Source organism: Saimiri boliviensis, chromosome 4 (genome assembly GCF_048565385.1).
Source record: "Saimiri boliviensis isolate mSaiBol1 chromosome 4, mSaiBol1.pri, whole genome shotgun sequence".
Classification (NCBI taxonomy): domain Eukaryota; kingdom Metazoa; phylum Chordata; class Mammalia; order Primates; family Cebidae; genus Saimiri; species Saimiri boliviensis.
The window spans coordinates 78,468,935-78,480,997 of record NC_133452.1 but is presented as its reverse complement, the minus strand read 5'-3'; the positions used below and the strand labels follow the sequence as shown (position 1 = coordinate 78,480,997).

At 47.6% G+C, this 12,063-nt stretch overlaps 1 protein-coding gene across 2 annotated transcripts in view; it reads right to left on the bottom strand.

The window, feature by feature from the left end:
- BACH2 (BTB domain and CNC homolog 2) overlaps positions 1-7,597 on the bottom strand; it is a 357,156-nt gene extending 349,559 nt beyond the window's left edge. For both annotated transcript variants that reach the window (XM_074397694.1, XM_074397693.1), the window contains exon 1: positions 7,200-7,597. The gene's annotated coding sequence lies outside the window, so the exon portion shown is untranslated. The remainder of the gene's footprint in view (positions 1-7,199) is intronic.
- Positions 7,598-12,063: the final 4,466 nt, after the last annotated feature.

Sequence of the window (12,063 nt, the reverse complement as noted above, 5' to 3'; positions counted from 1 at the left end):
TATTTTAGAATCATGTGGCCTTTATTTCCACTTCTGGGAACTGCTAAAGAGAGTTCCAACTTCAAATGAAGAAAAGGAAAAGGAAGAGGCACAGCACGGTGAGTGAGAGAACGGTCCCCAGCATCAAACAGCTACTGTCCAATTCCAGCTCCACCAATCATTAGCTGCGTGACACCTCTGCTGCAGCTTCTACTGACACACCTAGCCCTGGGTTGTTCTAAGGATTACATGAGTTAATATAAGCAGCACACACAGGAAGCTCTCAATACAGGTTAGCTATCATCAAAGAAAAAAAAATAGAGGAATGTTAGCATACAGTATAGTCAATTTATTTTAAATAGATACTGTCAAAATTGCTTAATTTTATACCTAAGAATTGTCTAAATAAAATGTGTCCAATCTTTTGGCTTCCTTGGGCCACAATGAAAGAAGAAGAATTGTCTTGGGCCACACATATAATACACTAAACACTAACAATAGCTGATGAGCGAAGACAAAGAAATTTAAAAAACCTCAAAATGTTTTAAGAAAGTTTACAAATTTGTGTTGGGCTGCATTCATCACGCATGAGGCCTGCAGGCCATGAGTTGGACAAGCTTGGAATAATCATCTTTGAGCCACAGAGGATGGTGACCTCTGTGGCAGGGGCTTCAGACAGACTTCACACTCACTTTTTCACCAAAGGCCTTACACACATCAGCTGACTGGGAGGGAATATCTTTGTAGCTCCTGATCATTCAAATGTTGTCAAAACCACCCTAAATATGTTCAAAATAAGAATGTTAACTTGTATTTTTTCCAAGTATGGAAATGAACAGTACTCTTGGCAGTTAACAACTTCTGCTTTTATCAGGTTCTAAAGACGCAGGTAAATAAATCAATTCTGGACTCTGTATACAGGAACTATTATTTGCCAAAAATGGCCCCAGAGGTTCCAGCGTGGTTTATGCAATACTCCAAAGGGCCAAAGATGGCAATGAATTAATAGGATTAGGAAGCTGGATGAAAAAGTGAACCTCATGTTTCGGACTGTCCCTGATGGGAGGTTACTTCACAATTCCTCAGGGAGGGCTTCCCCAACCTCCCGACCAGGTTAAATCCCTCCATTAGACACTGGTGCATGGAATACCTTTCCTTCACGAGCAGTGGGTTATCTTTACTAACTGATCCGTGTCATCCTTCCTACCAGATGATGTGCTTCCTGAGACCAGGGGCCAGGACTGGGTTTGCTCCCCACTAGCCCTATGGGGAGTGCCTGCTACCTAAGAGATATTCAGTATAAATTTTAACGAATGAATGAGATGTCTGCTGCTAAAGAGCTATATTTCTGGATACTTGGCCCATTTTGTACTAACCACAAGTTTCTGTTGCTTGAAGAATACAGGATAGGAAGAAAAGAAAAATAGCCAACGATCTATGGATACTGAAATACTGAGGAAAGATGCTGAGCATGCACATTCATTTTGTTTCCTACTTGTGGAATGGAAATTACCACACTGGGCTCTCCCAACTTTCAACTCCAAAGTGAAGGTCTAAGCCGTCTTTGGGTTAGACTTCTGGAAAGTCCTGAGGAAATTCCTGAAGTATCTGCAGAAAGTGACAGGGGAGAAAGAAGAGAAAATGGCCCACGACTAGAGTGATGGAAGACTTGGAAACTTGAAAAGCTTTCTTCAGTAACTAACTGGGACTTTGTCCACATGCCAGCTACAGACTCAGACACACATGAAGAGAATAATGAGATGTACGGGAGGACTGGAAAGTGGAGGATTTAAATGCTTAGGAAAGGAGCTGATGAAAGCCGACACAGGACAGGAGAGACCTAGCAACCAAGGGCCGGCTCTCATCACATCAATAGCAGCATGTCCTACAGCCTTCAGGAAAAGAACAAAAAGGTCAGGGAGGAAAATGACACATCTCAGAACCAAAGGGCAATTCATTATGAGGCTAAGGAACAAAAGAGAAGTCAACCAGGGAATATGCTGGAGAAACGGTGAGTATGAAGTCACTGGGGAAGGCTGAGAGGCATTTTGGCTGTAATTCCAATGATTAAAATGAAGGAGGACATGAAATGCTTTTGGATTGGGGAAGATTTATTATTTTGGAAAGAAATAGCTCAAGGAAAAACAAATGGCAAAATTCCTGCCTGATTTTTGAAGTAGTGTCACTAGCAGGATGAAGTTCAACTTATATATTCTTTAGAAATGAAATGGCCCTTAGAAAGGACAGAGTAGTAAGATTCAGAGAATATTTCCAGCCTTAAGGAAGCTGAGTAGCATGCTGATAGTAAAATTAAGTTTCAGTTTTAGACAGACTGACATTTGAAATTAACAAAAAAGAAAAAAAAAAGGGGAAAAATTAAAAGACCTTGAACTGACAAAAGAAAAAAAAGTAACTACTTTTTTTTTGTTGTTTTAAATTAAATGTCATCCCAAACAAGCAAAAAAAGAAAGAAAAAAAAAAGGTGAAAGGTAAGTTATATTTTGGGCAATCTTACTGAGTTCACAAAATGTCTAGTTCATAGCAGGTTTCAGTTTGGACTTGAACAATTTGCAAATATTTACATAAAATTTAAAGATAGGAGAAAGAGGTCATATATTGCCATTAACAATACAGAAGCTATTTTCCCTCATTCCCAAGGCCTGGGTGCTGCATTCCCACAAGTGGCCCCAGCTCTGCCAAAAGCCTGTCTTCTTTACCAAAGAAATTTTGATTTTTGCAACCAGCCCTGACTTCTGAACTGTGAGCACCTCTGACAGAGTCATATGTCACTGAAGCTTCTTCAATATCCAGACAGAGAAAGGAGAGAAACAGGGAGGCAGATGCATAGCGTCTGCTATCTGAATTGCAGATTTTGACAATATGTTACATTTTATATTGTTTTCTGTTCTCTGTATGCCACAGTCCTACACCATGCCCAGTCATTGATTCGGGGCTGGACTGTGTATACAGAATGGGGAAATAACCTTTAGACAGTCAAGAAAACACATACTATATTCAGATTAAGTTCATTCTAACATGCTGTTAGTTCTCCCAAGTCTGCAGAATGGGTGGGCACCACACCTACTTCAAAGGTTGCTTTGATGAGTCAATGAGGTACAAATAGGTAAGGTAGTTAGCATTGGGTCTGGCACATGGTGCAGATTCAGTAAATCAAAGCTATTGTTTTGGCGAGTGCTCTCAAATGTCAAACTCCCATGGAGGTCCTCAGGCATTACCCAGCCAAGTTACCCCATATGGTTAATAACAACTAAATAGAGGGCAGGTGGTTCAAAAGCAATGGATTATTTACCTGCAAGGAATCACACTGTACCCATGGTAATAAATTATTTGGCTTTTCATGTTGAATTCTCTGTTAAAAAGGAAGCTATCAATCCCTCAGTGGGACTCAGTATTGATTTGATTTAGAGTTGTGGTTTTTTGGCATCTTTCTATTTTCCAGATAGTTGTAACCATTCATTTGGTGCATATTCACAAATCATCCACTATATGTGAGGCCTTTAGAAAACAGACAAAGATATTAAACTAAAAAGATGTTTCAGTCTGTTCAGTGGTAGGCGACAAGCAGCCTGCAGGCCGGCTCTAGCTCTTACATATGCTTTCATCCAAAAAATTTTTTAAATATTTGAGCCAATATTTAAAAATCAGGAAATTCCACATAAATATCCATTATCCAGCTCCCCCTGGAAAAATCAAATGATGTGGCAACACAAAGCCAGTAATCCTACCAACTCTTCCCTGGCAAGAGCCACCAACAAGCTGAGTAGGAGCTGCCTGCCACTCTACGCTATGCCCTTTTCCTCACCAGAACCAGGTAGGTACATAATTTGTGGGCCTCAGAAAAATTGAAAACGAGGGGCCCCTTGTTCAAAAATTATTAAGAATTTCGGAAGACAACAGTAGAACCCTAAACCAAATATGAGGTCCTTCTGAGCAGGGAAGGGGAAGGGGGCCTATGTAACTGCACAGGTCTTATGCCCATGAAGCTAGTCATGGCTCTCACCTCCTGGACACACAGGAAGAGATTTATTTATCTAAGTATTCTCTCATTCATTAGCAATCAAGCCTACGTTTACAATAAGCTAGGTGTCACACCCCTGAAAACTGAAGTTCAAAAACTAGAGTAGAGGGGCCAGGCACAGCAGAGAGAGAGAGCCACAAGGGTCTCTTTTTTGTTAAGGCTGGATCCACACTAGAGACACTAAGTGAGAGTTAATCCAAGTAAAATTAAACTGCTCCCAACAATGTAGATTGGCGTGAGCCCTTTTGTTGGCATCACCGGAGCCTCGATTACGAATTCTGAGAAACAGCTCACAAGCACTAATGAATAACTAAGTCCTGTCGGCTGTGCAGACAGTGGGCCCAGAAGTGAAGGGCTGGCCTAGGAGAGATTTGAACATGAACCTGACCATCTGGCTCTCTCTGACTCACTTTGATCACAAAATGAATTGCAACAAATTGAAGAGCACATGGCTAGAGTTAATTGTCTCATCTGTAATCTGAATCTACTTTTAAGCAGTTATTATTACCCTCTATCAGGTGGAAACATTTCCTACCATCACTGCAAAGTGCATTTTCCTGATGAACTCTAATGGATCATTAAATTCCATATCTGAATAACAATACTGTGCACTTATTCAGTGCCTTTCATCCAGGGATTTCAAGGCAGTTTGCAAATAATTAAGCCCCTCACACAGCAGCCAGAGGTGAGCCACTGGAAAAGAATTGCCTGAAGATACTGAGTCAAAGGGCATAATTCAGTAGAAAGAGAATAAATGGCTTCCTCCTAGGCACTGGTAATACTGAAAGTGATTCCTGATCCCCTCCCTCTCTTTGGCCTCACCCCTTCTTCTCCATGGCAGATCCTGACATGCAACATACAAAGAACCAAAAAATAAGAGGAGCGTTCGTAATTTACCTATGAGTTCAGACACACACATAACTGAGGAGTGTGTCTCTCCATGTAATTCTGGCAAACACACTACGAACTGACATTTCAGTTTACCTGCAGAATAGACAGAAGAATTTGCTCAACACATTCATGATTACCAAATGGCAAACCTGAAGCCTCCCGCAATCCAAAATGAAAATACGGCTCTGCTCCAATAAAGTTATGTTCTAACAAAAATACTTTATTCCACGGTTGTGTATTCCATCTCTGGGACTTCCCCCTATCTGAACGACATTCAGGTTTCAGGAGTAGCAAAGATGCTGGAAATGGGCAATCAATGCATTTCTTTTAAAAACCATAACATTAGAAGGGAAAACATCTCAGCCACTCAAAGTTTTGTGGTGAAATTACAAACTCCAGAAAAACTGAATTTATAATGGAAATGTTGACAGACCTTTCACTGGAGCAGTTTGAACGCAACGCTGGAATTTGGCAATCTCTCTTACAGACTAAAGACTAATTCTAACAAGATGTCATTTTGACTCACGTTTATTATTACCTGCAAGAATGAAAAATGCCGTTTATTCGCGAGGTGCAGGAGAACCAGGGTGGGGCGATCTCACATTTTAAGCAAGACGCCCGCTGCCTTACCAAAATAGCCCTCTCCCCCAAAGGAGGGGCAGCCTTTCACGCTCAGCTTCTTTCATGTCAGCCCGAGCCTTTGCAACTCCGACATGCCTTTCCCACATGTTACATTTTAATGATCTGAGAAAACCGTTATCAGCGTTAACATCTCTAATTTTACTCTAAACAAGACAAAAGCAAAATATCTCATTAGGCATCATCTCCGCCAAGGTTCCCACTAGGCAGGAAAGGATTTTTATCAAAGTAATTACCCTTTTTAGTTAAATACACTCAACAGATGAAATTTACACAGAGTGTGAGAGACTGCAGCACTAGACAGCGAAGGTGAAAACCAGGAACACCGCATCTCGCCGCCCGCGGGCCCGCCGGGAGGCTGCGGCTCCGTCTCGCGGGTGGGGCGCCCCGTCCCTCTCGTTTCCCCGCGGCCACGGGTCACGGCGACGGCGGTGACCCGGCGGGCAGGCAGGCTGCGAAGCGCGCCTCCTCGGGCCACAGACAAACCACCCCGGCAGCGGCCGCGCCGGAACTTCTTCCCTCAAGTTGCCAAACTCGCATACGCGCGCGAGGGTTCTGGGGATGCCCCGCGCGCCCGCGACCCCCGAGGCCAGGGGTGTGCGGCCCCTTCACACTGACACCCGGCCCTGCCCGCTTCCCCTCACGTCGGAGTTCCCGCAGAACCTCGACCGGGCCGAGGTCGCTAAGACGCTCGCTCCAGTGTCCCCTCATGGGCACCTGGGGTAGCCCGTGAGCGCCGCCCGCTGCCGTCTCAAGCGGCGCTGGGCTCCCGAACACCCGCCGGGTGAGGGAAGCTCTGCGGGAATGGAGCGCCTCGGCGCGGGGACGGGGAGGGCAGTGCCCCCGTCATAAACCTGGGTGACGCTTCTGGGGCTCGGAGGCTGGAGTCTAGGGATGTGTGGGTGTGCTGCACTTTGACTTCCCGCAGGATCTTCGGGTGAGGGGGTGCAAGGTTTCCCTCTCAAAAGCCTGGAGCCCTTAGGTCTTAGCTCCGCGGGACGCTTTCCGACCACCGGAGCTTTTGCCAGGAGAGATTCCACCCAGGTCCGCGCCGCGAGGCTCCCAACTCGCCTCTTCCCGCGACCCTAAACTTGGGCTTTGGTTCCCCGCCGGTCGCGGTGGTCCGGGCCACCCGGCGGCGGCTGACAGCTGAGCGCAAAGGCGCTGAGGCCACGGTCCTCGCGCAGCAGCCCGGGGCGCGCACGCCGGGGGCTGAGGAGGAGGCCGCCGGGCCCGGCGCGGGGATCGCGGGCTGGGGGCCGGGGGCAGGGCCGCGGGTCTGACAGCTGCTCCGGCTTGGGCGGACGCGCGCCTCCCTGCAGCCCGCCCTCCCCACGCCTGACTTATTACCCTCTGCTCCTCCTCCCACTGCCGTTCCAAAACACCCTTCGACGCGAGCAAAATACAATGCCGCCTCGGCCGCCGTAAACAGCCGGGCGGGAGACAGGGCGCACATTCGGCGCGGCGCGGCTGCCGGCTCGGCTCCCACCCCCTTCCCGTTCCTAGAAAATGCCATAAAAGCGGGGAGGGCGGCCGCGCGCCCGGCAGCCGGGGCTCCCTTCCCGCGCCGCTTCCCCACGCCTCCCCGCCCGCCCGCTCCCCCCGTAAACTTGCCCCGCCACCCCGCCCGGCGCCGGGGCCCGGGACTCACCTCGCCGGAGAAGTTTGCGTCCTTTTCCGCCTCCTCTTCCCCGCGTCTTCCCGGCCCGCAGCCCCCTCCCGGCAGCCGGCGCGGTGGGCGGTTCGGGGGTCACCGAAAGCTCGCTGAGGGGACGCGCATCACATGGCAGCTCGTTCCCAGCACCCCGGGAGCGCCGGGAAGGGGGAGGGGAAGGGACGAGGGGAGGCTGTGGAGAAAGCGAGAGCGGGGCGGCGGCGGGAGTGGGCTGGCGGGGCGGCGAGGGCGGCGGCCGCTCACGTTAGCGCTGTACGACCTCAGCCCGGGCGTGCACGGCCGCTGCTACTGCTGCTGCTGAGGCGGCGGCGGCTCGGCGCTGTTTGCTCCGCGCCGCGCGGCTCGCGCTCTCCCCGGAACGCCCACACTCTCAATCGCTACATTGTTGACATTCGGGGCTGACGTCACCCGCTCCCCATTCACAATAACTTTACGGGAGCCGGGCAGCGCACCTCCCCGGCCGCTGGGGCGCTGTACGCCCGGCGACTAGCGTAAGCCGCTCCGCGAATGGCGCTCCGGGGGCTGGGGTGGGGGCGGGGGGCGAGCGCGCGCTCCGCCGGCTCGCGGGAGGGGGCGCGCCTCACGCCGCCGCCGCCGCCGCCGTCCTCTCCGCTTTGTGCGGACGCGCCGCCCGGAGAGCCCCCTCCTCCCGGCCCGGGTGACCGCCCCGCTCGGCCTGGTCTTCCGGGCCGCGAAAGACAAGGGTTGGGGGCAGAGCGGGTGAGCGTAGTGGTGAGGGCTGGTGTGGCACCTGGGGAGGGAGCCAAAGCCCTAGGCGCTGCACCAGGGGAAGGGGAGCGGACCTCGAGACCTGGGATCCCGGGGTTAGCTAGCGTTTTCCCGGAGGGGCAGGAAAAGATGCTCCACGGGCCCCCACCAAGCTGACCGGACTCCCTTTGGTGTGGGGACGGGGCGAGTAAAAGCAGCCTTTAGAATGTTGACTTCTGAATCCTTCGCCTGCCCCACTGAGCGAACCTCTAAGTCCCTACGCCAGTGGTTTTGGAAAGAGCGCGGTCGATTTCAGGAGGACATTAAAAGCCAACCTTCCGGGCTTCAGCCCCAGCTCCTGCTGCCTTCCAGCCACTCTCCCTTGCCTTTCCTTTCTGAGGCTGTTAGGGTGTTGTTGCTGCCCTTCAAGGAGTGCCCTGTCAGAAGGAGGCTTGGTGGTGCTTAGGATTTTACAGAGTAATGAGGATTTAGGCTGAACATACATTTGCAATAAAATAAGGTTGTGTTAGTGTTGTGCTGGTGCCTGCAACTTTACCTCTTGCCAAGGCCAGAAAATTCTGCCACGTTTCCCTAAACACCTATAACTTGGCCCTCTTGTGTACAGACAGTATTCCATATTATTACATGTGGTGCTGATTTTTAATGAATATTATAAAACTTTGGCTCGCTCTACTGAGGGAAGGATCATAAATCCCCCCTGTAAAACGGGCACTGGCATATGCTGAGGAAGCAGTGAAGCGTCGCCTTGGGAGTCTTGTGATATCATCTAAAGCGTTGCTCTGAACCACCTTCGTTTGAGGGCAGAGTTTTGAAAGGCCCCATTTGGAATGTCTGTGTGGAAAGCTAAGTGATGGCTGAAAGCAAGCTGAAGGTGCTGAGCTTATTTTCTAATGGCACTGCAGAGCCTCTGCGTGGAGGTCTGGGGACTGGATTTTCTCTGCTAACCTACCCGGCTTTCAGATAAGGAAAAGTCCTAGAGTTAGGAGTAGCCCTCAGTCTCCTGACCTGATCTGGTGCCTCCTAGGACAGAACACGCTGCTTCTGAGGTCCCTGCCCGACCCCTGGCAAGGACAGAGTACTGATTCCTAGTCTTCCGTGGCCAGGCCGTTTCTTACAGTCTTATGGATGGTTCTGTTTCACATTCCTCATTCTTGTAAGTATGTGTTGGTGAAATAACTTTATGCATTTTAATAGTAGCAATAATGTTTTTCTCACAACAAGGGATGCTTGAGAGCATCCCTGTGAGGGTGGTGTAGATTAATTTATTTCAAGCAGCCATGGCTGCCCAGCTGTGAGTGGAGTTGGGCACATGGGAGAGGCGGGTGGTTGAGGAGGGAAATATGGCTGCCAGCTGATCTACCACCACCATTCTGGGTTCTACAAGCTGATCTTATCAGATGGATACAACAAAGGCTAACAGGTTCTTTCCATTACTCTGCTTGTCTAAAGACTCAGACTGGAGCTTTTTCACTTTGAGATTTTAAAGCATGAGGTGGGACATCAAGTAGAGATGAAAACACTTAATACACCTGTGATAAGTTGCATCACCCAGTCATTCAAGGAGGCTGAATTAGGAGTTGTTAGCCTCTCAGGTTAGGTCCAGTTCTGCAATTATGCACCTCTGTGGCTGTAAGACGAAATCTTTGCTTTGAATAAGCTTTGAAGTCTAGTAGTGAGTTCATTTTTCTACTTTATTTTCAGTACTTAGAGGTGGGTTATTTGAATTCAAGCCTGAAAAATATATTAAGGATTATGTAAAATTAAAATGGTAAGTCAAGTACTAGACACTCTAACAGTATTGCTGCAGAGGCTGGGCTATGGACAGCCTTAGCACCTCCATCATGAGCTTGCATGGCCATCCCTGGGCTTGTGGTGCTGTTCCAGCACTTTAGGCGTTTACAATGTGAAACACATGCAGGTCCTCCTTCTCTCTGTATATTCATGGCAGTAACTGGAGTGGAGGTCAATTTATTTCTCATGCCTGAAGCATTCAACCTTTCCTGATACACATTTTTTTCTACATAATTACATGTGTGTGTTGATCCGGAGCATGTCTGTGATACATTTCTAAGCATGACATGATTTCCAGGGACAATAAATTTGTATCATGTCATTGAAACAAACAAACTTTATTTCTATAATAGAAATCTCATTGGTTGTATAAAATAAAATAGGAAAAATTAAAATATACAGGAAACAGATGAGTAAAGGAAGACAGACTAAAGACATGGGCAGTTCTTGATCCTTTGATTTTCTTGCTCCCCATCATCCTGTACAGAATCCGATGATGTTGAAAAGATATTGTGTTTTTGCTTAGGCAGAACAGTAGACAAATTCAAATGTGCTATCTTGAATAAGACATACCAGGGCAAAGTTAACATCCAATGAAATCTGGCAAAAGTGAATGGAGTGGGATGTTATAGGGGTTTCTGCAGACAAGGAACATGTCCTGGCCTCAGCTCCTAAAGGATCACTCTGCTGGGTGGAGGGAAATACAGGAATGGAAGCAGAGAGACGAAGTAGGAGGCTATTGAGATAAGTCAAGAGAGAGGTGATGGTGATTTAAACTGTTAATAGAATGCTAGAATGACAGCCGTAAATGGATTCTAGATATATTTTCAACATAAACCGGACAGGATTTGTTGATGATTCCATTGTAGGATATGAGAGAAGAGTCAAAGGAAATTCTGAATTTTGGACTGAATAGCTGATTAATGGAGAGTTTATTAAGATGGAGAAGGCTCCAGGCAGAGCAGGTACAGGGGAAATGCTGAAACATTTGGTTTTGGATATAGTACATTTGAGATGCCTCTCAGACATCTAAGTGGAAAAGGTGAGCAGGTGATCAGACATAGGAATCTATAATTTAGGAGAGAGGCCCAGACTAGAGATAGAAATCTGTGTATCATCAGCACAGCAACTGGAAACATGGGTGGAGAAGAGGAGCAAAGAAAAAAAGTCTAAGGTTTAAGACCTGGGGCACTCTGACATTTAGCGGTCAGCAGGATGAAGAAGATCCCCCTCCAAGGAAGCTGAGAACCAGCACATCGAGAGAGAAAGGGGCTGGTTCATCCTAAGCAACAGAAGGAAGGGCAGCACAAATGGAGATGTGCAGGGAGGCTGGAATGTCATGGTTGGAAGTTTGGGAAGCCCTTGTCTGAGTGATTCTGTTTTCTTAGTGGACTAAGAAGAAAGATCATCCACTGATGGTGGAGGAGGGAAGGATAGATTTAAGGGATAGATAAAAGATGTGAACCAGTGCCAGGAATGTAGCAGGACTGCTGGACAGCACAGAGGACCTTAGGGGGCCCACTCCTGGGGGCTTTCTGGACACACCACAGCCAAGAAGAGTTATTTCTCATTGTATAAAATCTCACACAAGTTTTGAAAAATGATTAGGGTAATCCAAACTAGAAAAGCAAAAATTTTGTTTCTAGCAATTATTAAATTTGGCTGGCAGCCTTTTTCCTTTGAACTATACATCTCTTATTTGTACCATCTCCATCTCCAAGATTGCCTCAGTTCCTAAAAAGAGTTTGTAAACAGTCCCTAAGAGAAAGTGATATTCTTACATTACTATCTATAGTGATCTTCTTCCCTAGTAAATAATTGATATCACTATTATCTAAAAACTTACATGAGATAAACAAGTGAAATATGGTATATGAGGTAAACTAATTTTTCAGCATATACAACTGAGCATCTGTTACACTGTTGAGGTGAAAAATTAAGAAACATTGGACTCAGCCGGGCGCAGTGGCTCAAGCCTGTAATCCCAGCACTTTGGGAGGCCGAGGCGGATGGATCACGAGGTTGAGAGATCGAAACCATCCTGGTCAACATGGTGAAACCCCGTCTCTACTAAAAATACAAAAAATTAGCCGGGCATGGTGATGCATGCCTGTAATCCCAGCCACTGGGGAGGCTGAGGCAGGAGAATTGCTTGAAGCCAGGAGGTGGAGGTTGCGGTGAGCCGAGATCGCGCCATTGCACTCCAGCCTGGGTAACAAGAGCGAAACTCCGTCTCAAAAAAAAAAAAAAGAAACATTGGACTCTATCCTCAGGAAACTTAAATCCACATAAGGAGTCAAAACGAATATACATGAAATAA